This window comes from Rhagoletis zephyria, unplaced genomic scaffold, assembly GCF_001687245.7.
Source record: "Rhagoletis zephyria isolate East Lansing unplaced genomic scaffold, Rhagoletis_zephyria_1.1 Rzeph_scaffold_00326, whole genome shotgun sequence".
Lineage (NCBI taxonomy): Eukaryota > Metazoa > Arthropoda > Insecta > Diptera > Tephritidae > Rhagoletis > Rhagoletis zephyria.
Genome location: NW_016157410.1, coordinates 32,458 through 59,288, shown reverse-complemented (window position 1 = coordinate 59,288; position 26,831 = coordinate 32,458). Strand labels below are relative to the sequence as shown.

Genomic DNA, 26,831 nt, shown 5'->3' with positions numbered 1-26,831 from the left:
AAGTCACAACGCGCGGTGAAATTTCTAGGGGAAACTGTACATGATCCCATATGTCAACAGCTACAAGTTCTCCGTCAAAATACATAAACTAATATACACATTCTCTCACAAAATTGTTTAATTTATCACAATATTCAAAATCTTAATTTTAAATCTTTTTCTCAAATTTTTTATCTAAAACATTCCTTTCTATAACAAATACCATATAAATAAATGTTGAAAGCTTTGTACAAAATTTCAGAGAATCTGAAGAAATGCTCATTATAATATCATCATAATTAAAAACTAAACAGCGAATACTTCTGTGAGTTACTGTACATATACAACTAAACTTGTACTTTATTATGCTACAATTAAATGGGCTAAAAAACTGCATAATACAATTTGTTCTAAAGATTCTGATTAAAATCTTTGAAATTTGGGTGAAAATTTGCGAAATTTTTATAATTTTTCTACAAAGCTTGAAATCTGAATTTGTATGGTGTTTGTTGTATAGTCAGCGACTTTTATAAAAAAATTATAAACATTAAATAAACAGACAAAAAGGCAAAACTGGTCAAAATATCGCACTCCTATTATTTTGTGGACCACTGTTCGACCTAATAAACGTTTAACATAAATTTTAAGTTCAGACTTACACATTTCATTTAAGCGTATACATATACAAACTAGTAATTTTTAGGAAATAACAAAGTGTTCAGCTATAAGTTTACCGGATTTGTTCCTGGAATAAAGAAGCTTGTATGAATAAAATTAAGTTCAGTATTATTTTATGTGGATATTACAAATTCTCATTTGGCAATCACCATGGTTTTACTTTTTCAGCAAATCAGCTATCGACTTCATTATTAGCAGTTTTTCTATTTCCCTCTGCTCTTTCCTTTCCCCCAAATCAGCCTTTCTCTTAGAGCGCGAAAAGCTAAAAAAAAAGCTAGCTATGTAAAAGTTACTGTTTCAAAACTCGCTATATTAATTTTTTATATATAAACTTTGCAAAAACTACCATACTGCGAATTTGTTTTTTAATGTTATTAGGGTCTTATTTATCCAAAGTTTCAGATAATAAAGAAAAAAGATACAATTTGGATTTTACTTGTTGTTGTAGACGTTTTTTTTAATTTATGTCTTACTATTATAAAATCACATAACGCTGCTTGCAAGTGGACTACTCATATAATTCAAACATACATATGTACCTGGTTTAGCTGGCGAAGTTTTCCTTTTGTTGGAAGTGGACGGCGTGAAATCGGGCTCGTCTATTACATATATACAAATAAATATATTTTATGTAAGGAATATTTATAATTTAAACATATCGCTCGTTTACTTCAATAGTGTCATAACTAAAAAAAAAACAAACTCGAGAAAGACGGCTTTAAAGTTTCGAATTTACATACATGAATACATATTTTGTTCTAGTTGGCTACTGGTAACCGATGCATCTGTGAAATTTTTACACAACATAGAAAAAGTAGCGGCAATTTTTGTGTACTTAAATATTTGTAATTTTTGATTATGACACTATTGAAGTAAATGAGCGATATGTATGTACCTGGTGTAGCTGGCGCCGCATCTTACAATTCTTCTACATCAGTGCTGACGTCAAGACTGGGCATCTCGCTGTCCAAGACACATGTAGGGTATATCGACTTCTTATTTTTAAATATTTCGTGGAGTTCACTTAATGTACATAAATATAAACGACAAATTTGATTTATTTCACTTAAAACATATTAAAAACCCTAACGCAGACTTACTTTTGATATGCGCAGATCTGTCTTGCCCTTCCCGTCTTGGATTTATTCGAAGCCGCTTGCTTGTAGTTCCGTTCTAGGGTATAGAATTTCGTCTGCACTTGCACCGCCGTAAACATGTATCCCATTTCGCAAAGTTCGTTGCGAATTGTAGTCCACATTTGCTTCGTGTTTTTTAGAGAATCGCTTTTTCCAATCTCGTTGGCGCATCCAACCACAATGGTTTTGCTAAATCTGGCGATTCTCTAGAGGCCGTATCCACATTTTGCTGATATGCACAAGCAGGCTGCTTAGATAGACATTTCTGGTTCTTTTTATCTTCCCCGGCCACTTTCTGTATTACACACTGATGACAGTTTGGATCTGCAGGTTTCAATAAGTAAATAAAAAGTGTTTATTCACAATGCTTATAGTCTAATAATCATAATTTCCGTTTCTTAACTGCTTGAATCTTTTTGTTCCTGGGGAACAACTAATTGTTAATTCATTGTTATTTTCCATTTTTATTCTTTATTTTTTCCCACCAAATGAATCAGCTGTTTAGCTGCTTACAAGTTTTTGCAAATTTCGCGTTCTCATACTTCTGTTTATATTTCGTGTCTTTGAGAGCAAATGCTGCTAAATTCTCAGAACATTTGCTGCTGGAGAATTTTGTCCTCTCAATACGAGTACACACTTTATCTCTGACTGGGACACTTATCTTAGTCTGATAACTTATCCGATTCCTTTTAATAGGTGCAGCAAGTCTAGCGAAAATAATAAAATTGCCGTAAGTAACTTCGAAAGCATTTTAAATATATTTCCAGAAATCAAAAAGCGAATATGGGTTAAATAGCTATAGTTCTCATCTAAAGAAGATATGAAATTTGATTTGTACATGTTAGAAAAGAGAAGGGGAGAAACAACAGCACAACCAAAATTATGTGTAAGGAGGACTTCGCGCAGTTTAACTAGTTGTACTTATATATTTTGTTTTTTATTGCCTTTGGCTCATTTGTTTATTTTGTTTATTGTCAACACTGTAAAGATAGCGCACTTCAGCATTTATTCTTTGTCTCTATTGAAATTCTCCCATCTTTGTTGTAGTCTTAAAGTTGCTTATTCTAAATGTTATTATGAATGTAAACAATAGCGAATCGGATAGCATTGGCTGCTGTAGTCGTGCAATGTTAAATATTTTATGTAGTCGTCAAAGCGGGTTCAATGTAGTGCACTTTAATGCGCGCAGCCTAAATTCTGAAAAAATGGATATTGTCAGAAGCACTTTTGAATTTTCGTCTGTGGACATAATCTGTGTTTCGGAGACTTGGTTTAAAAGCGATATTAGTGATTCCCATTATGACATAACAAACTATAAGCTTTTCCGGTCTGATAGAAATGAGAAAAAGGGTGGAGGAGTAGCCATATACTGCAAAAAATACCTGACGGCAAAGCTGATTCCACATGAGGCTATTACCAATATCGAATATATGCTTATTGAACTGTCTAATTGTGTGTCTAAAGTGCTTTTGTCGTGTGTCTACAACCCCAATAAATGTTTTAGAGTTTGTGACTATTTTCATGCTTTGTCACCTATTGCTGTTAATTATGACAGTATTATTGTCTGTGGCGATTTCAATGTTAATTTACTTTGTAGGGACTCTTACAGCACCAGATTATTGGATGATGTGGCTTCTCTTGGTCTATCGTTTGTAAATGTGTCAATACCTACGAGGTATGGTAGTAATTGTTGTTCAAGTTTGCTTGACTATTTTATTGTGTCTGATCCTTCTTGTGTTTTAAAGTTTGATCAAATGTCCTTTATTTCAGATCATGATCTTATTTTTTGTGCTTTTGATTTAAAATTTAACTTTGACCGCAATAAGTTGGTCAATAGCTACACCACATTTGACTACCGTTTTTTAAATGTCAATAGTCTCTTAAACGATATTTCCCGCATCGATTGGACAGTGTGCTGGGGACTTAGTACGGTGAATGAGAAACTTGCTTTTCTGAATGATAATATATTATGTAGCCTTCGGGCTCATGTTCCGCTACGAACATGTGTAAAGAGATCTTCGTGTCCCTGGTTCAACTCTGTTGTGCGAGCTGTGATTAGACAACGCAACACGGCATATTCCCGATGGAAAAAGAATCGCTCAGATTCTAATTGGTGTGCATTTAAGGCGGCTAGAAATGAAGCCACCATGGTCATTAGACGGGAAAAGCGCAAGTTCTTTATCAAGAAGTTGGATCCATCACTGCCCAATAATGTTCTTTGGAGAAACTTGAAAAGTCTCCGAGTACATATTAGTGACAGCACAAATTGCCTACTCGAGCCTGAAGCTCTCAATGATTTCTTCATTAATCGTACTTCCTCCTGCTTACCTTCTCCACAGCCCCCCTTCTCGTGCTCCCTTACACCGAATTGTGAAATGTTTGAGTTTAGTGTTGTATCCGAGTTTGATGTAGCTAGATGTACTAACAAAATACGATCCAACGCAATTGGTGAAGACGGAATTCCATTAAGGTTTGTTAAAGTAATCTTGCCGCTCATTTTACCTACATTGACTCACATCATTAACCATTGTTTTACAACCTCATGCTTCCCTGATGCTTGGAAGATTGCAACAGTGGTTCCAGTCGCTAAAAATAAATCTGCATGTAGTCCTTGTGACTTCCGTCCAATTAGTATCTTGCCTGTCTTGTCTAAAGTACTTGAGTCCTTAATGTCTGAACAAATATATTGTCATCTCAGCAAATTCAGGTTACTGTCTCCATCTCAGTCAGGGTTTAGAGCTAAACACAGCTGCTCCACAGCTATGATTAAAATACTTGACGACATACGGATATCCTTTGATAAAAACAATTTGACACTATTATGCCTTTTAGACTTTTCCAAAGCTTTTGACTCGGTTAGCCATGACCTACTTTGCTCTAAACTTAGGAATTACTTTGGGTTTAGTGAACTTGCTGTCCGATTAATGACAAGCTACTTGTCCGGAAGAGCTCAGAGAGTAAAAATTGGTTATGAAGTATCCGAACTTAGACCGCTAACAACGGGTGTACCCCAAGGCTCTATTATGGGACCATTACTATTTAGCATGTTCATTAATGACATATTTAATACTTGTCAACATGCAAAAATGCATGCTTATGCGGATGACATTCAAATTTATTTGTCAGGGGCTCATGACGATGTGGTTAATTTGGTCGCGGATTTCAATAGTGATTTGTCGTCTATATCTTCATGGTCTGTGAGAAACGGTCTATGTCTTAATAGTGAAAAATCATTTGTTTTACCAGTATGTAAAAGAAATATTAATTGTAATGTGATGCCTTCTCTGTACATTGGTGATAAGTCCCTTAAGTTTGTGTCAAAAGTAACTAACCTAGGTTTTGTTATAAACACTAGTTTAACCTGCATTGATCATATTAATTCCGTTGTCGGCAAAGTATATTATACTCTGCGGAATTTAAGAATGTCTGCTACTTTTACACCGGTGTGCATTAGGCGTAAACTCGCCATTCAATTAATATTGCCTATAATATGTTACTCGGAATTAATCTACAGTAAGCTGGACTCACAATCTGCTCATAAAATTGATGTGGTATTCAATCACGTTACGCGGTATGTTTTTGGGTTGGCGAAATACGATCATATATCTGAATGGAAATCACTGCTCCTGGGATGCGGTATTTTTGAATACTTGAAGGCTAGAAATTGCATTTTTCTATTTCGCCTTATGTTTGAAAAATTGTCTTTCCCGAAATCTGCGCGCCTAACGGAATTGATCGTGCCCAACTATAATTATCTAACATCTGCAAGACTATTTTTTGTTAATGCTATTCGCACCTGGAACTCGATTCCATCTCATATTCGTAATAGTTTGAACATAAGCAACTTTAAGAGTGTTTTGTATTCTTATTTTCGTTAAAATGCTATTTCATATCCAAAGTTATACCCTTTCCTCTGAGGCTCGCTATCTAGTTAGGTATAGGGTAATCAATACATTATTCTTATGTTTTTCCTTATGCTCCACCTGTGATTCTCTATAGAGTTTTGTAAGTTTTTGTTGTTCCTGTTTTTGACTTATATATTACTTAATTTTAAGCATTAACATATTGTAATTCTTTATTATAAGTTACAGTTGTACTATAAAAGATCATTGGGATCTTATTGTGCTAATGTTATATTTTATAATAAATAAAATGAAATGAAAATGAAGACATACTAGACACTGGACTGTATGGGCGAATAAAGGGTGGTTTTCATTATGTCATATTTTGACAATAAAATTTGTTGACATATTTTTACACAACTTTCTATCCTTTATACCTACCTTTATCGATGATATTATGGGCCAAAACCTTAGAAAATAGCCGCTTTAGCAGCGCATGTACACGCCTGAAGGCCTATTCTGATTTAAATCAATCAAACGACCATTTTTTAGTCCCATTTGACAATATGTTTTCACTCATTTGACCGCAAATGCCACTGAATTTGACTTAGTGAAAATAAGCGTTAAAATTAGTAGAAAAAAATTACGAATTTCATGATAGCTAAGTAAAGTGTTAATTTTTCGTAGTGGCTGCTCTGAATGCAATGTAAATTGTTTAAGATAATACATAATATGACTTTTTTAATTTCTTCCTTTTGGCCACTGTTCTTTAGAATTATTTATTCTTCAAAATAAAAGCGAGGCTTCTCCCGTGCTTACAAGTAAATATATTAGCACGGTAAAGGAAAAAGAAAAAAAAAACTAAAAATACATCTGATCAAAAGATAATTGTACCTAAAATCTAGTGACTGTACCTAATGTGCCTTTAAGTCATCAAACGTCGGAAGAAGGTACAATTGTACCTACTTTTTCATCCATGATGGGGATTCCTTAGCGCTCGAGTTGTTTTTAGATAAAATTAGCTTGATTGAGGACTTAGCTGAAGAAGATTTGACCAGTACATTAATTTCATTTTTGAAATGAAAATTAGAGGGCAAAGCCCGCGAAACCTTACCAACACTAAAAAATTCCTTTAGTGACATAAAATCTACTCTACGCAATAGAATTAAACCTGACAACTCCAAAGCTGTGGCAGGGAAGATAGGCGCGTTACACTTTAACAATAACAATTATCCAGAGCGTTCGTTAATTATAGAAGGAATAACTCAAGAAAAGGCTCAAGAAATGGCGATTGAGCAAACTGTTAACGTGTGTCGGTTAAACGCAAGGTGAGACTTATTAAAATCAATTTTAGCTTCAACAAAATTTTCAGATTCCAAAGACGTATTTGCGAAACTAATTTTAGAGCAGAATAATGAGGTAAAGGAGCAACAAGTTCTTTCATTCCGATCGCGTGGTAATAACACGTTTAGAAATTCACGTGGTGGCTATCGTGGGGCTAACCCAACTCGCAATTATACTGGCTATAGAAATAACAGGTCATTTTCTTCCAATAATAATAATAACTTCAATAGTTATGGCAGTCAACAACATCGATCCGCTAACGGAAACCGCTATCATAATAACAGCAATGGTTCACGGTTTAATTCAAACAGCAACACCAATAGGAACAATAATGCGCGATCTGCAATGGCCGTGCTTTAAACGTTCATGCCCGTCAGGAGCGAACACTAAGGGAGCAGGAGTAACGCTACGCACAAACTTCGGCCGAATTGTGCCCGTGCGATATCGGCTATATGCGGGCGATATGAATAAACTCTTGTGATTATATGAGCGCTCCCACACGTAAACCGATAACCGAACCGACATCGGCCATTGACGTCCGTCAGTGACGATAAATTCAAACCTGTTGTTCTCGTCCGATGTCAGGTGAAAAGTAGCAAAATGGACTGCGAAAAATTATCTTATTGGGTGCAAAACAAAAAAAAATACATAAAATAATCACATGTTTAGAGTATGTCAATTAAAATGTATCAAAATATTTCACTGCTTACAAAATTGAAATGAAAACTAGATTTGTGCGTACAGATAAAGTCGGCAAATAATCTAGTTAAGTGTGCGTATCAGTTCGGACGGTCAAATTGTTCGGCCGAAATCGGTCGGCTTATCGGATGCAATGAGCGCCCAGCGTAAGACAACTAAACGATTTTTCTGTAACAAAAGGCATTTACTGCTTAAGCCTAAAAAAAAATTACGACAAATTTGAATTTTTCGGACTTTTTTATAGAATAGATGCGAAATTTCCGACTTTTTAGTTTAGGAAGTTCACCGGAGCCTCTGTTTGTGGAATCACAAGAGATTGATCACAGCGCGATGCATAGTTAGTACGAGCAACCCAATCGTCAAAGTCATAAATACCACAAATGACATAAAATACCCAAAGAACTGTAACATTCGGACTGAAAAACTCTCTATTTTTAATGTATATTCTATTAACAAGACGGTAAACGATGACAACCGGATAAAAGAACTGATTAACGTGTTGAAAAACAAATTCCTAAGTACGCCGAAAGCAAATTACTTAACTTGTGCATAGATTACGCAGACATATTTGCACTTCCCGAAGAAAGAAATCGCCAAGTTAAGAAGTCAATAGAAAATGAATTGATCGGAGAAAGCTATTCGAATTATAATAGTCCTTTAATTGTTGTTCCAAGAAAAGATACTAATGGCAAAATGCGTACCGCATGTGCGTAGACTTCCGTGCTGTTAACAAGAAATTGATTGCCGATAAGTTCCCTCTTGCGAGAGTAGACGACGTTTTAGACAACATTGGCCGAGCGAAGTATTTTTTAACCTTAGACCTTTTTTCAGGGTTTCATCAAATCCCTATAAATAAATTAATGCAATTTTCTTCGGCCGCAAGTTACATTCCTAGGCCATAAATGTTCAGCCCAGGGTCTGTTACCAGCCGACACCAAATTAAACGCTGATAAACAATATACAAAACCGACTGACAAGGATGCGGTTCGACGTTTTGCGCCGTTTGCTAATTATTACAGGCGGTTTATACCAAATTTTGCGTCTCTGGCAGCGCCTTTAAATCAACTAGGCAGAAAAAAGGTTGAATTTAATTGGGGCAGTGCGTGCGACAAAGCTTTTGAATGTTTAAAATCAGCGTTAATTTCCCCAAAATTGCTACAATACCCCGACTTCACTAAACAAGTTATTATTACTGTCGATGCCTCGAAAGTTGGGTGTGGTGCTATATTAAGCCAAAATCATGAGGGAAATGATTTGCCAATATGTTTTACTTCTAAATCATTCAATAAACCAGAACCGAATAAACCGATTTTTGAACTTGAACTTTTAGCTATATATTTTGCGATCAAGCAGTTTCGACCGTATGTTTACGGCACTCACTTCACGGTGAAATCTGACCATCGACCGCTAGTTTATCTCTTTACCATGAAGGAACCGTCGTCAAAGCTTGCTAGAATACGCCTAGAACTGTCAGAGTACGACTTTACAATTGAGCACATAAAAGGCAAAACAAATGTCGGTGCGAACGCATTATCACGGATTACAATGAACGAACTAAAAGACAAGTATTAGCGGTAAAAACACGATCAATGACGAATAAAATACAATTAAAGTGCGATAGTACAGGTTTATCACAAATTTTCATATGATTTTTCAAAGAAAATACCACGGGTGAAAACAAATAATGTATATGATAAAAAATCCCAATATTTCAAGTTTGTGCACATTTAAAACACAGAAAACTCGAGTTACTTAATTTTACGGTTGTTAACGAAAAAACGAATTTAAATGAGTTACTTTCGCGACTTGAAGTCGAAGCCAACAATCGTAATATTAAGAGGTTAGAATGGCCTAAAAATGACTTATTACTTAACTTAAAAGACAGCGGAAATAAAAATTTAAAGAACTCACAAATTATATTGACGGATCTAGTCGAAACTGTGAACGACGACGAAAAGAAATACCAACTTATGACAATCTACCATAACGGGGAGGGCATTGTGGACTCAAACGACTGTATGCAAAAATTCGAACAAAAACTTCTGGAAAAACAAGGGCCGGGATATATCAAAATTCGTAAAAGGTTTTGAGAAATGTTTACTAAACAAATCAAAACCAAAAACAAAAGAAAACCTTGTTTTAACCCCTACACCTAACAAACCTTTTGAAATAGTGATAATTGATACAAAGGACATTTGCCAGAATCAACAAGCGGTAACAAGTTCGCTGTTACTATGATTTGAGACCTGACAAAGTATCTGGAAACAGTTGGTGTTCCAGATAAAAGCGCCAAACTATCGCCTCTGCTATCTTTGAAAGTTGCATACTAGAATATGGCATAATGACTTCTATCAGATCAGATTTAGGAACTGAATATAAAAGCGAAATATTTTCGGACCTAATAAAACTTTTAAAGATCATAACTTTTCGACAGCACACCATCACGAAATAGTGGGCACAATAGAACGCAACCATCGCGTTTTCAATGAATACATACGTTCATACCTAAATGAGAGGCTGACTTCCAAAACGTCAATTGCTTTGCATACGTACAAGTATAATGTTCCATAACGCCGAACTACAAAATATTGACAATGTATACTGTTCCAAAACGCATCCGAAAAGTTACCGAAACGCATCGCTAGAGCAATCAGCGCATCAGAAACAAAGTTGATGCTTCGTTTATTATTGGTTACCATTGGTGTTTTAAAGATGGAAAATTCAGAAAAATTTATATTGAATATTTAAAATATGCAATGTATAAGGTTGCAATGTGTCTCAACTCTGCATATACAAACAGTTTGAATACCGCAGTATAATAATATCCAAACATTGTATTGATACGCCCAACTATCTAAAGTCTTAGAAAACTTTTACGGGTTTTGCGTTCCCATACCCAAAAAACTTGCAAAGTAGGGGCAATTGAGGGAGCAAAATGTGAAAGAGAGCTGCAAATTTCTGCTGGAAAAAAGTTTCCCAGCTAAAACTTGCAAGTAAGAAAATCAGCTGATGTAAACAAACGAAAAATTGAAGTTTGCAAATATTTTTCGTTTAATTTATAAATTAACAAAAGCGGACGATGGAGAAAGTAAGAAATGGTGCACAACGCAAAGTTTATTGAGTTAATTATAATAACCAATGTTGAGGATATATAGTAAGATATAATATTCAATTTAAAAATTTAATTTCTTGTTTGAAAGCTGGTTTATTATCAAAAATTTTCTTTTTAACAACAAACAAATTAGGCCAAAAATATTTTGATTGAATCAAACGTCTAGTTGTACGGACAGTTGGATGTGATAAAGAATGAATTTTATCAAAAATGATTTTTCTCATAGAATTGGGAACAAATGGTCTAAAAGGTTGTTGAGAAATATCGCACCAAATATTAAGGTTAAGTACCGGAATATTAATTTCTTTTAAATTACTGTTGGAATTTTGATCAGATATTATGCCATAAAGTGTTTGATCTCTTTGTTGTTCCTCAAATAATGTTTGAAAATTAATGTCTTATGCTAAAATCGTGTTAACATCTGGAATACGTGAAAGGGTATCAGCAACTATGTTTTCTTTTCCAGAAATGTATTGAATGTCATCTGTAAATTGTGCAATGTACTCTAAGTGTCGAATTTGTCGAGGTGATCTCTCTGATTTAAGAACTTAGAATATGTGTTAAAGGTTTATGATCAGTGTAAACAGTGAATGTTCTACCTTCTAGAAAATGTTTAATTGAATTGTATATCGCTAGAAGTTCTCTATCAAATGTAGAGTAATTAATTTCTGTAGAAGATAATTTTCGTGAAAAATATGCAAGTGGTTCTAAAATGTTGTTACTCATTTGTTGTAAAACCGCACCGACTGCTACATTCGATGCATCGACAGCAAGTGATAATTTACCATTTTTATCAAAATGAGTGAGTAAAGTCTTCTGTGTAAAAAGTTTCTTCACATTTTCAAAAGCCTTAGTTGTATTTTTTGTTGCTAATGTTAACATTTCGTGCAAAGGACTAAGTTCTGCTGCTAACATTTTTAACATATCTATGGTAATAATTAACCATGCCCAAAAATGTTTGTAATTTATTTATTGAAAGGGGTTTTTCAAAATTTACTATTGCTTCAACTCGTTCGACAGAAGATCTGATTCCTTCACTTGAAATTCCATAACTTGGAAAATCTAATTTATTTGCTCCGAAAATGCATTTACTAGGTTTAATATTCAAACTATATTTTTCAAGTCTTTCAAATACAAAAAAGAAATTTAACATTAAATACTAATTATTTTATCGTTTACTGGAGGGGGAGTATATGTATGGTATTTTACTTGTATGTTTTTATACTTGTTTAAATTCTTGATTTTCATTTTATGGTTCTATGAATTTGTTTGTTGTTAAAAAGAAAATTTTTGATAATACACCAGCTTTCAAACAAGAAAGAAATTAAATTTTTAATAGCAAAAAATATGAATTTTTGGTTAAAACAGGTATATGTAGGCCTTCACACTCTCACAATGCATCTCCTTTACATTTAGTTCCTAAAAAAGAACCAAATGATTGGATACCTTGTGGAGATTACAGAAGAATAAATTGCATTACTATTCCAGATCGTTATCCGTTACCTTACATTCATGATTTGACTATTGATTTAAAGAACAAACATTTTCAAAAATTGATCTTGTTCGTGCATATCATCAAATACTTATGGCTGAAGAAGATATACATAAAACAGCAATTACTACACCGTTTGGAATGTTGGAGTTCGTACGGATGCCTTTTGGACTACGAAATAGTGCACAAACATTTCAACGTTTTATTATTGTCTATATTGACGATATTCTTGTTGCAAGTGATAATGAAGATCAACATATTGAGCTTTTGAAATCTGTATTTGAAAGCTGGTTTATTATCAAAAATTTTCTTTTTAACAACAAACAAATTCATAGAACCATAAACTGAAAATCAAGAATTTAAACAAGTATAAAAACATACAAGTAAAATACCCTACAGAGGATACCTTTGAGGAATTCCATCCTGAATCACGACCTTCGGGCGCAGTTACTGCTGTTGGCAAAGTTGCACTTGAAAATAAGATCATTGAAGGTATATGTACTTGAATATTTGAGTTGTATAGCTTTAATATGCCGTACAGATACAAACAAAAATATGATGATTGTCAATACCATTGCCTTACTGATGGAGTCGAGCTCATCTAAAAGTGATGGTGAGGAAGATCGCATACTTTTGCATAAAATTTTGTCTACGGACGTTTGCCTTTTCACAAGTGAACAAACTCCGCGAAATTGTATTGTGAATTATGCAGAGAAAATAGTGCCAACGTATAACGAAAAAGAATTGCGGACGCATTTCCGGATTTCAAGAAGTTTATTCGAAAACCTTAGTCAACGATTTCTGCATTCAAGGCTATACAAAAACCCCAGAGAGGACAAAAGGCTTTCGCATAGAGGATACTTGCTGGTGTTTTTGTGATTCGCTGGACACGAAGCTTGCAGTTACAGGGATTTAGGGGACCGATTTAACTTTTGTCTGTCAGCGGTGACAAATGTGATTAGCAGAGTTACAATGTTTATAAGTTGATTGAGTCCTGATGTATTAAATGGCCTACTGAGGAGAAAAAACGGGCATCAAGCGAATTTTTCAACAGAAAATGTTTTTTCTCTAAAGCAATCGGTAATTATATTCATATTTACATATGTATGTACATACTGCCGGCCTGATTTAAAACAACTTAGTCTATTTCTGATGTGCTCTTTTTATGTACATATAAGCATTATTCTATTAATTTTAACTTAGATTGCATAGACGGCACTCACATAAGAATAGACCCACCAAAGACCGGAAGGGATGATTATATAGATAGGAAGGGGATTACATCAATTTGTCTACAAGGAGTTTGCAATGAAGATAAAAAACTTATAAATTGTTTACACGGGGGCGATTGGGGATTACGCTCCGGTGCAAATATAACCGAAAGAAATTAATACAACCAAGATATTTCGTGTTAATGATGAATTCAATAAAGAGGCGATTTATTTCAATATAGATATATATATAGTGTGGAATAATAAAATATTTGGATACCTTTAGACGGGAGTGGCCTGGTAGCTGCTGCGCTCGTGTAGATCTTCTAAACCGAAGTGATTAAAAAGGTTTACGGGACCTTAAATTGGACCGCCGGACAGTAACTTACGTTAAGGGGAAACTTAACGGAAGTTCACTGTCCGGCGGGACATTAAAATTTTCCGCGCATACTAATACATGTACGCATGTATGTATCCGTGTATGCACATAGGCATATATATGTATGCCTATGCAGATACGTATGCACGTACATATGCTGGCATTAGGGTGGTGCGTAAACAAGTAATATTTAGGCTGAAGGCCTAAACATACCGGCCCCCTTGCGATAAGCAACATCTGGACAATTACTTGTTACGATGCAGCTACCAGGCGCACCTGAGTCTGTTTACAATTTCATTCATTTTATTTTTTCTCAAAATTGCAAAACAAAATAGCTCCGGTGACCAGCGCGTTAATGTCCGTTCTTCTTCCTACTGCTGGGACATGAGAGAGAGAGAAATAAAGGTACAGACGTGGTCATAATTCAATGCACTTTTATTTAGAAATAAAAACTAAAATAAACATACAAGAATTCATTATAAGCCATCCTACGAAAAAATATGAGGATATTATTAAAGAAAATTATTATTATTTTTTTTTAATTAGGCGCGGTAGGCGCCCGAGAGTACCCAACCAAATATTGTACTTTGGGCCAACAAGGGCCCAAAGGACGTCGGCAGCCTACCGGGCATGATAATGTCGGCATATACGTCAGCGCCGAGCACGATTCGAGTTGGGGAGGATTCGAAGAAATTCGGATCGGCGAGTCTTATATGCGCATACGTGGCAACTATCGTTGAGTCGATACTCTTAGGCGGTGATATCCGGCGGAAATTATTTATTATCTTCGCATGGGTCGCCACTTGCTTATTAACGCCGTGCTTCCTTCTGAGACACAGAAGGCAGCCCCGTTGGTTCCCTATTCGAGTGGTTTGTAGCCCCAGGTCTCTCGTAAGATCTCTCGCTATCATGGTTAACGGCGTACATGCGTCTATTAGGGCCCTAATAAGACGCAGTCGTCCTCCTGCTTCGACCTTGATAACCGCCTTGGGTGAAATGGAGATCATAGGTCGTAACACTGGTGTGTGTGTTATATGGCGATACCTTGCCACCGTTCTATTTGCCTGACGAAGTTGGTTCGCTGGTGGTGTTTGCTGGCGCGGGCGGAAAGACCCGGTTTCCGCTCCGCGGGTTCGTCGTGTTCGTTGGCGTGATCGGAAAGAGCTTGTTTCCGATTCAGCCAACCTTTGGGTCTCGTGGTTGAGTGGGGGTCGGAAAGTCCGAGTTTCCGCTCCGCTATCGCTATTCGGGCGGAGAGTCCGAGTCTCCGCTCCGGATTCTATACTTTCTAGATTTTCCGGTTCCGGACGGAGATACCGAGTTTCCGTTCCGGACTCGGACGCATAGATGAAGATCACATCCAATTCGTCGTCTTCTTCTTCCACCTGTTGACTCCAGGGTCTCCGGTCAATAGGTTCCAGATGGATGGTGGTGTGATGCTTATCGTGGCACCGGCGGCATCTCTCCGAACTAGTGCAGTTTTCTGTGCGATGCGTCATGGCCAGACAATTACTGCAGAACTTCCCTAAGAGCGCTTCGCGTAATCTTTCTTCCGCATTTTTCGCGCGGTAGACCGGACACAGCCTTATCGGGTGTTTGCCATTGCATAAGCGACAGGCTTTAGGGTAGCGATGTGCGTGTTGTGCCGTGTTCTTCAACATTTGAGAGAAGCCAGTCATGATTGCTGCAATAAATGGGTATATTTTTACGATCCGTTCGAACCGGGAACCATCTATTTAAATATTGTTGGGTGGCGAGAAATAAAGGCGGAAAATCTCTAAGTATTTGGCATAATAATTTTCGTTCAGGGGATAAAACAGGATTTTGTGAGTGCGAACGTCCCATTATTTTCAATTATTTGTCTTCACAAACTAAGACGTGTAAATACGGCTTAACGTCGGTTTGCGACCCACAAAAAATGAAGGGTGGATCACACAAGTGCCATACATTCCATTATGCAGGTATGCATTGGCACAGTTAAATCTTTATCACATCGAAATAATGTAAATTGCATTTATCATGTTTGGAAGTGCCAATATTAAGTGCTCTTAAGAAAACGATCATTTCCATTAATGAGTTGATCTACTAATATTCGTAATTAGCAGTTCAACTTCATTGCATGAAGTTGTCGAAAACGTATTAATCTACACTTAGAGAGTTTTTAGCCATTCTCGCAACTGTAGTATTACACTAAATATCGACCGCACAAAGCTAAGCCATTATGACCCAAATAAATTCTAATGAACTCAGCGGGAGTTCAACGTCATATATATATCTGTTTACATTTGTCATCATTATTACTCAAGCCGTCGCATTGACCAACTCACGTGACTAATCGACAGTGTCGGTTTGTCAACAGTCGAAATAACTATGAAGAAATATGCTGACTTTGCATACTATGTAAATGCTTGTAGTTTATAAGTATTAGTGTAAATAAGTGTAAGAAATTTTGTATAAAAAGAGAATACTTTCAAATAAAAAAAAATCAATGCTGATTACTCGTAAAAGCTGTCTACACTTCATTTTATGGGCCACCAGCTGATTACACCTCACACAACCCTACAACTAGCCTGCCACCAAAAAAAAAGTTTGGATGCCACTGTAGGTGATACTCGGCTAAAAACAGGGTAGCTCATATGCAGCAGAATTCGTAAGTTTAATTTCAAATTTTATTACAAAATGTCTTGTTCCCTTTTGAATTTTACATAAAAAATATGTGAAATAACTACAACTAGTTAGTGCATTGATATTTCCTCATGACAATGGGCTTGTTCGAGTTGCAATCACAACCGCAGTGTTGCGCGAATTATTAAAGTATAGCGTTCTGTGTGAATTTCTAGCAAAGTATTATCAGTTGTGTAGTTGCAACAATGTTGCCATTTTTCATCAGTACGGTAGTAATGCCGCTTTTATTACGTGCCTCGAACAGGCCCAATGCCTCTTTAAGTGCGTAAAATGTATTTATGTTAGCAAAGCTAACGATTAAGAATGATTGATCGAATGGTGCGATGGTATGCATCAACATATGTTTTTTCCATTTGTGGAACGTATGTATATGTGAATTTATCTACCGGTACTAGGACGCACTACGTTCTGACATGAGTTTAGTACATTTTAGAAAAGTGTTTAATCTACTCCTCTAGCCCGTTTTATTAAAAAATCTATTCTATAACAAAGTTTTAATTCATGTGAATATTTCGGCATGACTGACGATGACCTTAATAAAATAAGTCAATACATTGACAATATTCGAATATTTTGTCTATATATGTATAAATAAATTAAAATTTGAAAGAGATGTTTACTGTTTAAGTTTAATGTTATTACTTCGATCCTCATGTGAAATATCCAAATTTTTTTGATATTGCGAATGAGAACAAGATGACACCTGGCTACTACGAAAATTTGTTTTACTCCAATTGGTAGAGTGGTGCGTACTAAAATTAGTTGAGTAATCCGAGCCCTGTTTCACACATATGACAATGAGGAAAATTCATTCACTTCATTGGAAGAATGGGATGGAAAGTACATTCATGCACGAGGGATTACGCAATCGCAGGTAAAAAGGTTGTAGAGGTTGTAAAAAATTCGTAAATTTAATTTGTAATTAACACTAATTTTATTTTATTTTTCTTTTCAGCAGAGGCAGCGGCAAGCAATTTACAATCAGCTCGGCTCGAAGGACCAAATGTTTACACGGGGGCGATTGGGGATTACGCTCCGGTGCAAATATAACCGAAAGAAATTAATACAACCAAGATATTTCGTGTTAATGATGAATTCAATAAAGAGGCGATTTATTTCAATATAGATATATATATAGTGTGGAATAATAAAATATTTGGATGCCTTTGGACGGGAGTGGCCTGGTAGCTGCTGCGCTCGCGTTGATCTTCTAAACCGAAGTGATTAAAAAGGTTTACGGGACCTTAAATTCGACCGCCGGACAGTAACTGACGTTAAGGGGAAACTTAACGAAAGTTCACTGTCCGGCGGGACATTAAAATTTACCGCGCATACTAATACATGTACGCCTGTACGAATATATGTATGCCTATGCAGATACGTATGCACGTACATATGCTGGCATTGGGGCGGTGCGTAGACAAGTAATACGTAGGCTGAAGGCCTAAACATAAATATATTCGTGGGATATCCTGGGTCTAGCCACGATAGCTGGGTTTATACAAATTCAATTATTTACGATAAATTGTCTTCTTATTGTGGAGGTATCATTGAAAGGACATTTTCTCACCCTTTTTAATTCTTGGCGAATAAACTTTCTTCGTGATGCAGTCGAATGTACACACATTTCTTGTCTTGCAAATACATATTTTTTTTCTGTAATTCAGATAACTACCTTTTGGGTGATTCAGCGTACCCATGTAGCAGATTTCTAATAACACCGAACAGGGATTATGGGCTCAAAAATATTTCCATATTATGCTCAACTCCGGACGTTTGCTATTGAGCATACTTTTGGCATCTTAAAGCAAAGGTTTAGGCAGTTGTATTACTGCAAGTTAAGAAGCTTGAAGAAACTGTGCCACTTCGTAAGAGCTTGCTGCGTTTTGCATAATATTGCAAGTGAATATGACCTAGAATTTATTTCTGAGGTGGCACCAGATATAATGAAAGAAGTCACAACGCGCGGTGAAATTTCTAGGGGAAAGTCTGTACGTGATCCCATACGTCAACAGCTACAAGTTCTCCGTCAAAAACATAAACTAATACACACATATGGAGCGCATTGCTCTACATTTCCGTTTATTAAATAAGATTATAATTAAGTACTATAATTCAAGAATTAAATCAAGCGCGTCAGTATCTTGTCTCTATATCAATGTGAAGTTGGCTGCAGTTAGAAGTTAAAAAGTATTAGTGTTGCCACCTATAATATATTCGTCTATAAGTGTTAGGTCAGATCCCTGCACCACCCCCTTTCCAGGAGCGCCGGGAAAATGGCATGGTATAGCTGCTAGCTCGTCTCTTGGAAAGTAAGCCGGCTTGAGCCGGTCTATGGATACCGTGACTGGTTTCGACCCGATTAGTACGGTGTATGTTTTCGGGTATCTATTAACGACAGTATATGGACCGTCATACGGTGCCTTCAGCGGTTTACGAATGGTGTCGTCTCGTAAGAAAACGTTACTGCAAAAACGTAGATCTTTGGGTACAAAAACTGCATGTTTACCGTGCTGCGAAGTTTGCGTTGGTTTCACATTTTCGAAGTGCTGTCGTAGATCTCGTAAGAAGCTTTGCTCGTCCGCAGGTGTGCTTTCTGAGGTGTTCAACAAATCACTAGGAAGCCGAATTGGCTGACCATAGAGCATTTCAGCTACCGACGCGCCTAAGTCCTCCTTCACAGCCGTTCTTAGTCCGAGTAGGACAATCGGGAGAACATCCACCCAGTTGGTGTCGGCTGAGTGGCACCTGAGTGCCGCTTTCAAAACTCGATGCCACCTTTCCACCAACCCGTTTGCTTGCGGATGATGGCTGGTGGTGTGAATATGTCTTACGTCGAGCAGCTTCGCTAGTTGCGTGAACAAGGCGCTCTCAAATTGTCGGCCTTGATCCGTGGTGATGTACTTGGGTGTACCGAACCTACTTATCCACCCTCTAATTAACTCTCTAGCGACGGTCTCAGCTGTCATGTCTGACATCGGAATCACCTCTATCCATCTGGAGAACCTATCGACACAAGTTAAACAGTAGGTGAATCCCCTCGAAGGTGCGAAGGGTCCACGTTGATGTGCTCGAAATGTTTGCCTGGGATCGCGAATGTCTCAAGTTCCTCTTTTGTGTGACGTGCGACTTAACAATGCTGACATGCTAGACAGCTGCGTACCCGTGCCCGCAAATCGCTGCTCATTCTCTTCCAAACAAAATTTCTGGAAATTAGTTTACTGGTTGCTTTCGCACCTGGGTGTGCTAACCCGTGGTTGGCGTTGAATACTACCTGTCGTAAGGATTCTGGGACGTATGGGCGATTAAGTCATCGCAGACTATGTTAATGCCCGTATCGGGGTGGTGATACTGTACCAAGTGAAGCGAAGTAGGCCCACCGTTGAGCAACTCCTTCAATTCATCGCTGTTGCTTTGTTCGTCGTGTAAATGCTGCATATCTATCGGCGATGGCAGAGCGAATGTTTCAATCCGTGATAACATGTCAGCTACATGATTGTGAGCACCACCTATGTGTCTGATGTCAGATGAAAACTGACTGATGTAGTTCAATTGCCGAGTTTGTCGTGGTGAAAGCTTTTCCCACTTCTGGTTGAAGGCGTGCATAAGCGGTTTGTGGTCTGTAAAGATAATAAAATTCGTTCCTTCCAGAAAGTAACGGAAATGTCGGATCGCTTTGTAGATCGCTAGCAATTCGCGATCATACGCACTATATCGCTGTTCAGTTGAAGTACACTTTTGTGAGTAAAATCCCAACGGTGCCTACCCGTTGTCAACCCGCTGCTGTAGAACAGCACCGACTGCAATGTCTAATGCGTCAGCCATCAGGGCAATCGTGGCACCTCGCAAAGGGAATGCAATGAGTGCTGCATTCGCTAATTGTTCCTTGAGCTTTTGGAAAGCTTCAGTAGCTTCAGGCATCCAGCTGATTGATGTCTTGTCCCTCTTCTTACAAGGACCCATCAATCTCTGCAGTAGCGGCCGCATGCGGTAGAAAACGCCTACAAAAATTTATGGTCCCCAAAAACCGCCTTAGTTCGTGAACCACTTTCGGTTTCTTGCACTCCAGTATACCCTTTACCTTGTGAGGTAGTGGTCTGATGCCTTTAGACGACACCAAGTGACCTAAAAATTCCACCTCGTTCTGGCCTAGTTGGCATTTTCCTTCGTTGATAACTAAACCTCTCTCACGATAACGTCTAAAGAGTTGAGTACGTTGTCGAGATATGGGAAAACAAACGGTAGTCCCTTGACCGTTTCATCGATAAATCGTTGAAACGTTTGAGCGGCGTTTCTGAGGCCAAACGTCATATACTTAAACTCAAAAAGCCCGAAAGGGGTTAGTATGGCAGTCTTTGGAACATCAGCTGGATGCACCGGAATCTGATGGTACGCTTTCCTACAGTCGACCACAGAAAAAATTGTCTTACCATGTATGTCGCCTCCAAAGTCCTGAATATGACGAACGGGATAGTTGTCTGGAATTGTCTTTGCATTCAATCGTCGGTAATCGCCGCATGGGCGCCAGGAGCAGTTAGATTTATGCACCATTTGCAACGGACTAACCATTGGCTCTTCGAGCGTTGACAAATTCCGCGCTCCAACAAATACTCGAACTCCTTTTTAGCGATTTCCATCTTTTCAGGGGACAGGCGACGTACTTTCTGAACTACCGGGGCTCCCCTCGTTTCTATGAAGTGCTGGACTGCCGCCTCGGTTTTATTTAACCCAGTCGAGGCATTGGTGAGGTCGGAATAACGCGCTAAAATTTGCTGGAACATGTTGTCTCCTTTTAGTGAAATAATACTATGTGCTGGTTTCATTATTTGACAAATAGTTTGAACGTTCGTTGTTTTCTCGATGATTACCTTATTTTTGACGTCCACCACAATGTCGTAGTGCTGGAAAAAATCAGCACCCAATATATGGTGAGCGACGTCGGCGACAATAGATAACCAGGAGAATGTCCGCCGTAGACCCAGGTCCAATGTAATGCGTTTTTGGAGGCAAGTATTTATATGCGTATTATATACAGCCACTAGTTTCATAGCGAATGTTTGAGTGTTTTAGCTATTACGCTTGGGCACTACTGATATCTCAGCGCCCGTATCGATAAGAAATTTCAACGAGGATACTCTGTTTCGGACGTAAAGACGGCAAGAACCATTGTCAGCCCCCACTGTAGCCGCTTTGAACGGGGGGCTGACTAGTTTTCCGCGTGTCGCTGAGCGTAGGTGCATGGCGATCGACACCTAGTTGCTTTGTCACCGAAAGTATGATGATACCAACAGAAACCGTGGTTTGTTGGCAGAGTCGAACGATTACGTGCACTAGACGATGGCTGCAGACGTACTGCTTTATTACTGTGGCCCTGATCGTTTTGTTGGACACTGCGGTGATTACTGTGCTCGAGACGATTGAGCATGTTCGCCAAGTCGGAAATGGCTTCCAATTCATTGTCTGTTATTGCACTGACTGCGTTAGTATTGCTACCCATTGTCGGTATTTCGATTATGTTGTCGGCTTTCCTCGCCAAGTCGCCTATGTCGTCGTCGAGGGTCGCTGTTGTGCATGGATTGGTAAACGTCGCAGCCATAAAGATTTTAAAATTTCTTTGTCCAAGCGATGGTTGGCAAGATCTCTCATTTCTCTGAGTAAAGTTGTAGGTTTTTTGTCGCCCAACTCGCAACGTGCGAACAAACGTTTGAGTCGCTTTTCGTTTGACTCACCAAATTCGCTAATCAGCCTCTGCTTCAAGGCTTCGTATTTATTTGTAGCAGGTGGCGAAGAAATCATGTCACTGGCGTGTGCCAGTACTGCAGAGTCTGTTTCGGCCACAACCGTATAAAATTTAGTCTCATCTGTGGAGATTCCCACGCGCGAAAACTGAGCATTCACCTGCGCGAACCACAACCGAGGGTCTGGTTTCCAAAATGGTGACGGCTTCACGGTGAGCCGTGCCACCCGGAAAGGGGTAACCGCGTCCTCAAATCGGTCCTCGTTTTCGTCTTCCATTAAGTGTTCTTGCGGGGTCACCAGCTATGGAGCGCAATGCTCTATATTTCCGTTTATTAAATAAGATTATAATTAAGTACTACAATTCAATAATTAAATCAAGCGCGTCAGTATCTTGTCTCTATATCAATGTGAAGTTGGTTGCAGTTAGAAGCTAAAAAGTATTAGTGTTGCCACCTATAATATATTCATCTATAAGTGTTAGGTCAGATCCTTACACACACATTGTCTCACAAAAGTATTTTAGTTTTTCACAATATTCAAAATCTTCAATATAAATCTTTTTCTATAATTTTTAATCTAAAACAGTCGTTTCTATAACAAAAACCATATAAATCAATGTTGAAAGCTTTGTACAAAATGTCAGAGAATCTCAAGAAATGATCATTATAATATCATCATAATTCAAAACTAAACAACTTAGTGAATCACATACATGTATTTATTTCATTTGTACTTTCATTTGCACTTAAACTTCTACAAATTAATTAGAAATATTAGGGCAATTCACCCAAACGCGTAAATGTCTCGTAACTACCTAAACCTCGTAAACTTACTTAATTTTGTATGTTTATATTAGTAATTTTTAGGAAAAAAAACAACAAAGCTATAAGTTTACCGGATTTGTTCCTGGAATAAAGAAAACGTGTTTGAATAAAATAAAGTTCAGTATTATTTTATGTAGATAAGATATTAAAAATTCTCATTTGGCAATTACCATGGTTTTACTTTTTCAGCAAATCAGCTATCGACATCATTATTAGCAGTTTTTCTATTTCCCTCTGCTCTTTCCTTTCCATCAAATAAGCCTTTCTCTTCAAACTCTCCTCAAACAGTTTCTCCAATCTTTCATCTGACTTTTCTTTTTTTCTAAATACCGCTCTAGCGAAGTTTTCTTTCTTTTGGAGGTGTGCGGCGTGAAATCGGGGACATCTACTATATAAACAACATATTAAATATATTGTATGTTAGAAACATATATAATGCAAACATACATATGTACCTGGTGTAGCTGGCGAAGGTTTCCTTTTGTTGGAAGTGGACGGCGTGAAATCGGGCTCGTCTATTACATATATACAAATAAATATATTTTATGTAAGGAATATTTATAATTCAAACATATTGCTCGTTTACTTCGATAGTGTAATAACTAAAAAAAAAAAACTCGAGAAAAACGGCTTTAAAGTTTTGAATTTACATACATGAATACATATTATGTTCTAGTTGGCTACTGGTAACCGATTCATCTATGAAATTTTTACACAACATAGAAAACGTAGCGGTAATTTTTGCGTACTTAAATATTTGTAATTTTTGGATTATGGCACTATTGGAGTAAATGAGCGATATGTATGTACCTGGTGTAGCTGGCGCCGCATCTAAGAATTCTTCTACACCAGTGCTGACGTCAAGACTGGAGTTCACTTAATGTACATAAATATAAACGAAAACTTTGGTTTATTTCGCTTAAAACATATTAAAAACCCTATACAGACTTACTTTTGATATGCGCAGATCTGTCTTGCCCTTCCCGTTTTGGATTTATTCGAAGCCGCTTGCTTGCAGTTCCGTTCTAGGGTATAGAATTTCGTCTGCACTTGCACCGCCGTAAACATGTATCCCATTTCGCAAAGTTCTTTGCGAGTTGTAGTCCACATTTGCTTCGTGTTTTTTAGAGAATCGCTTTTGCCAACCCTTAGACATAAATCCCAAACCTTCTCGATTAAAAATCTCGATGGCGCATCCAACCACAATGGTTTTGCTAAATCTGGCGATTCTCTAGGGGCCGTATCCACATTTTGCTGATATGCACAAGCAGCCTGCTTAGATAGATATTTCTGGCTCTTTTTGGGAAAACGTTATTTGTCCAAACGTATCTTCCCCGGCACCTTGCTGTATTACACACTGCCTACAATTTGGATTTTCAGGTTTCAATAAGTAAATAAAAAGTGTTTATTTACAATGCTTATAGTCTAATAATCATAATTTCCGTTTCTTACCTGCTTGAATCTTTTTGAAAGTTCCTGGGGAACAATTAATTGTTAATTCATTGTTATTTTCCATTTTTATTCTTTATTCTTTATTTTTTCCCACCAAATGAATCAGCTGTTTAGCTGCTTGCAAGTTTTTGCAAATATTGCGTTCTCGTACTTCTGTTGATATTTCGTCTCTTTGAGAGCGAATGCTGGTAAATTCTCAGAACATTTGCTGCTGGAGAACTTTTTCCTCTCAATACGAGTACACACCTTATCTCTGACTGGGACAGTTATCTTAGGTATTTCACTTTTTTGCATAATACTACTCCAAATTCTGTTTTTAACAATAAATTTACTCCATTCGAACCAGTTTTCGGGAAAACACCGACTTTACCGCACGATTTGAAAAAAAAAACGAAAAACTGATCCCATTTAAAATGTTGAAAATTATGCAAAAGAGGTTAAGTACCGGATGCAAAAATCACGTGCAATAGCCAAAGAATTAATTAACATACATAAAATCTGCAACAAAGTTTTGTATAATACACTTTCGCCCAGTACAAATTAAAGAAAACGATCTCGTTCTGGTACAAAAAGAACCCAGAATCTAGCATGAAAATATATGTCAGGGTCTTCACGTTGTAACTAAAGTAGATGATGTTAATATCACTATCTTCGATAAAGAAAAAGATAAAGTAAAAACGACCCACAAAACCAGAGTTCAAAAAGTTAGTTGAAAATCTTATCTCAACCAACTATTATTTCAAAATATAACAAAAAGATGTTTATGAATTTTTCAAGTCAATCACACGAACATAAAAAATTTTAAAATGAAATATTATTCACTAAATAGAAATTTTTCGCAACTGAACACAATTCGTTAATTTATATAAACTCAATATTATAAATACTAGTGAAAAAAATATGTTTTGAATGTACTTAGGTTTATTTATAAGAAATAAATTTGTAACAACTATTTTACAATACCCTAAGCTAAAAAAGAAATTGCTACTTAAGACTACAAAAAAAATTTTAATGAACAAATATTGTATTGTAAAATACTTTCAAAATTAAACATTAAAATGTTTAGTTAAATATTTACGGAAACCAAAAAAAAATTGTATTAAATATAAAACGAACTTAATTTTTCAACTTTTAATTTAGCCTATTATTAATTACGATTAAGTAAATTTCATATAATGTAAATTTAGTTAGTATGTTAGGGAGTGTGGATTTCCAAATTGCTATGGACGAACGAATAAAAGGGGGGCGACCACCTAAAGTAAAAAAAAAATAAATTGGAATTTATGATTGAACTACGGCACCCTGAAATTGTGCATATGGAAACTGTGCATACGAAATAATGCATATGAAAAAAACCGAAATAATGCATACGAAAAAAACCGAAATAATGCATATATGCACAGTTTCGGTTGAAAACCGAAATAATGCATATGAAAAACCCGAAATAATGCATACATGCACACTTTCGTTTGAAAACCGAAATAACGCATATGAGAAAAACGAAGTAATGCATACATGCACAGTTTCGGTTGAAAACCGAAATAATGCATATAACAAAAACCGAAATAATGCATGCATGCACAGTTTCGGTTGAAAACCGAAATAATGCATATGAAAAACCCGAAGTAATGCATACATGCACAGTTTCGGTTGAAAACCGAAATAATGCATATGAGAAAATACCGAAATTATGCATATGCATACTTTCGTTTTAAAAGCGAAATAATGCATATGAAAAAAAACGAAGTAATGCATACATGCACAGTTTCGGTTTAAAACCGAAATAATGCATATGGTAAAAACCGAAATAAAGCATACATGCACAGTTTCGGTTGAAACCGAAATAATGTCTAAATGCACAGTTTCCATATGCGCAATTTCGGTGCCCCTTGAACTACATATGTAGACACATGCATATACATCTATATTAATAAAAATGTTGTGTTCGTATGTCACGGTCGTCAAAACTCGAGAACGGCTGAACCGATTTGAATAATTTTTTTTTTNTTGATTAAGTAAATGAAATATTGCAATGTGGGTATCAAATTAAAGAGTGTTAAGAAGGCTTACAGCCGAAAATATGTATCATTAGGGTTGCCACCTGTTTCAAAGTTTAACTAAATTACACTGATGAAATAAATGAAATATTACAATATTGTTATCAAATTAAAGAGGGTATAACTGCTGGAAATATTTTTGTGGAGTGTTGCCACCTACTATGTGAAAATTTTAACTCAGTCAAATTGATAAAATAAATAA

The 26,831-nt window shown here is 36.8% G+C and overlaps 1 long non-coding RNA gene across 4 annotated transcripts; it reads right to left on the bottom strand.

The window, feature by feature from the left end:
• Positions 1–553: 553 nt before the first annotated feature.
• LOC108359018 (uncharacterized) lies at positions 554–25,585 on the bottom strand. 4 transcript variants are annotated; one of them, XR_001846870.1, is made up of 10 exons: positions 24,073–25,585; positions 23,931–23,996; positions 23,568–23,635; positions 23,291–23,508; positions 23,192–23,202; positions 1,758–2,117; positions 1,553–1,680; positions 1,197–1,256; positions 786–919; positions 554–724 (listed from the first exon to the last, which is right to left on the bottom strand). It is a non-coding gene; the product is annotated as an uncharacterized LOC108359018 (long non-coding RNA). The 4 variants fall into 4 exon arrangements; XR_001846872.1 differs by having other exon boundaries at positions 23,291–23,505; XR_001846871.1 differs by having other exon boundaries at positions 23,576–23,635.
• Between the last annotated feature and the right edge of the window lie 1,246 nt (positions 25,586–26,831).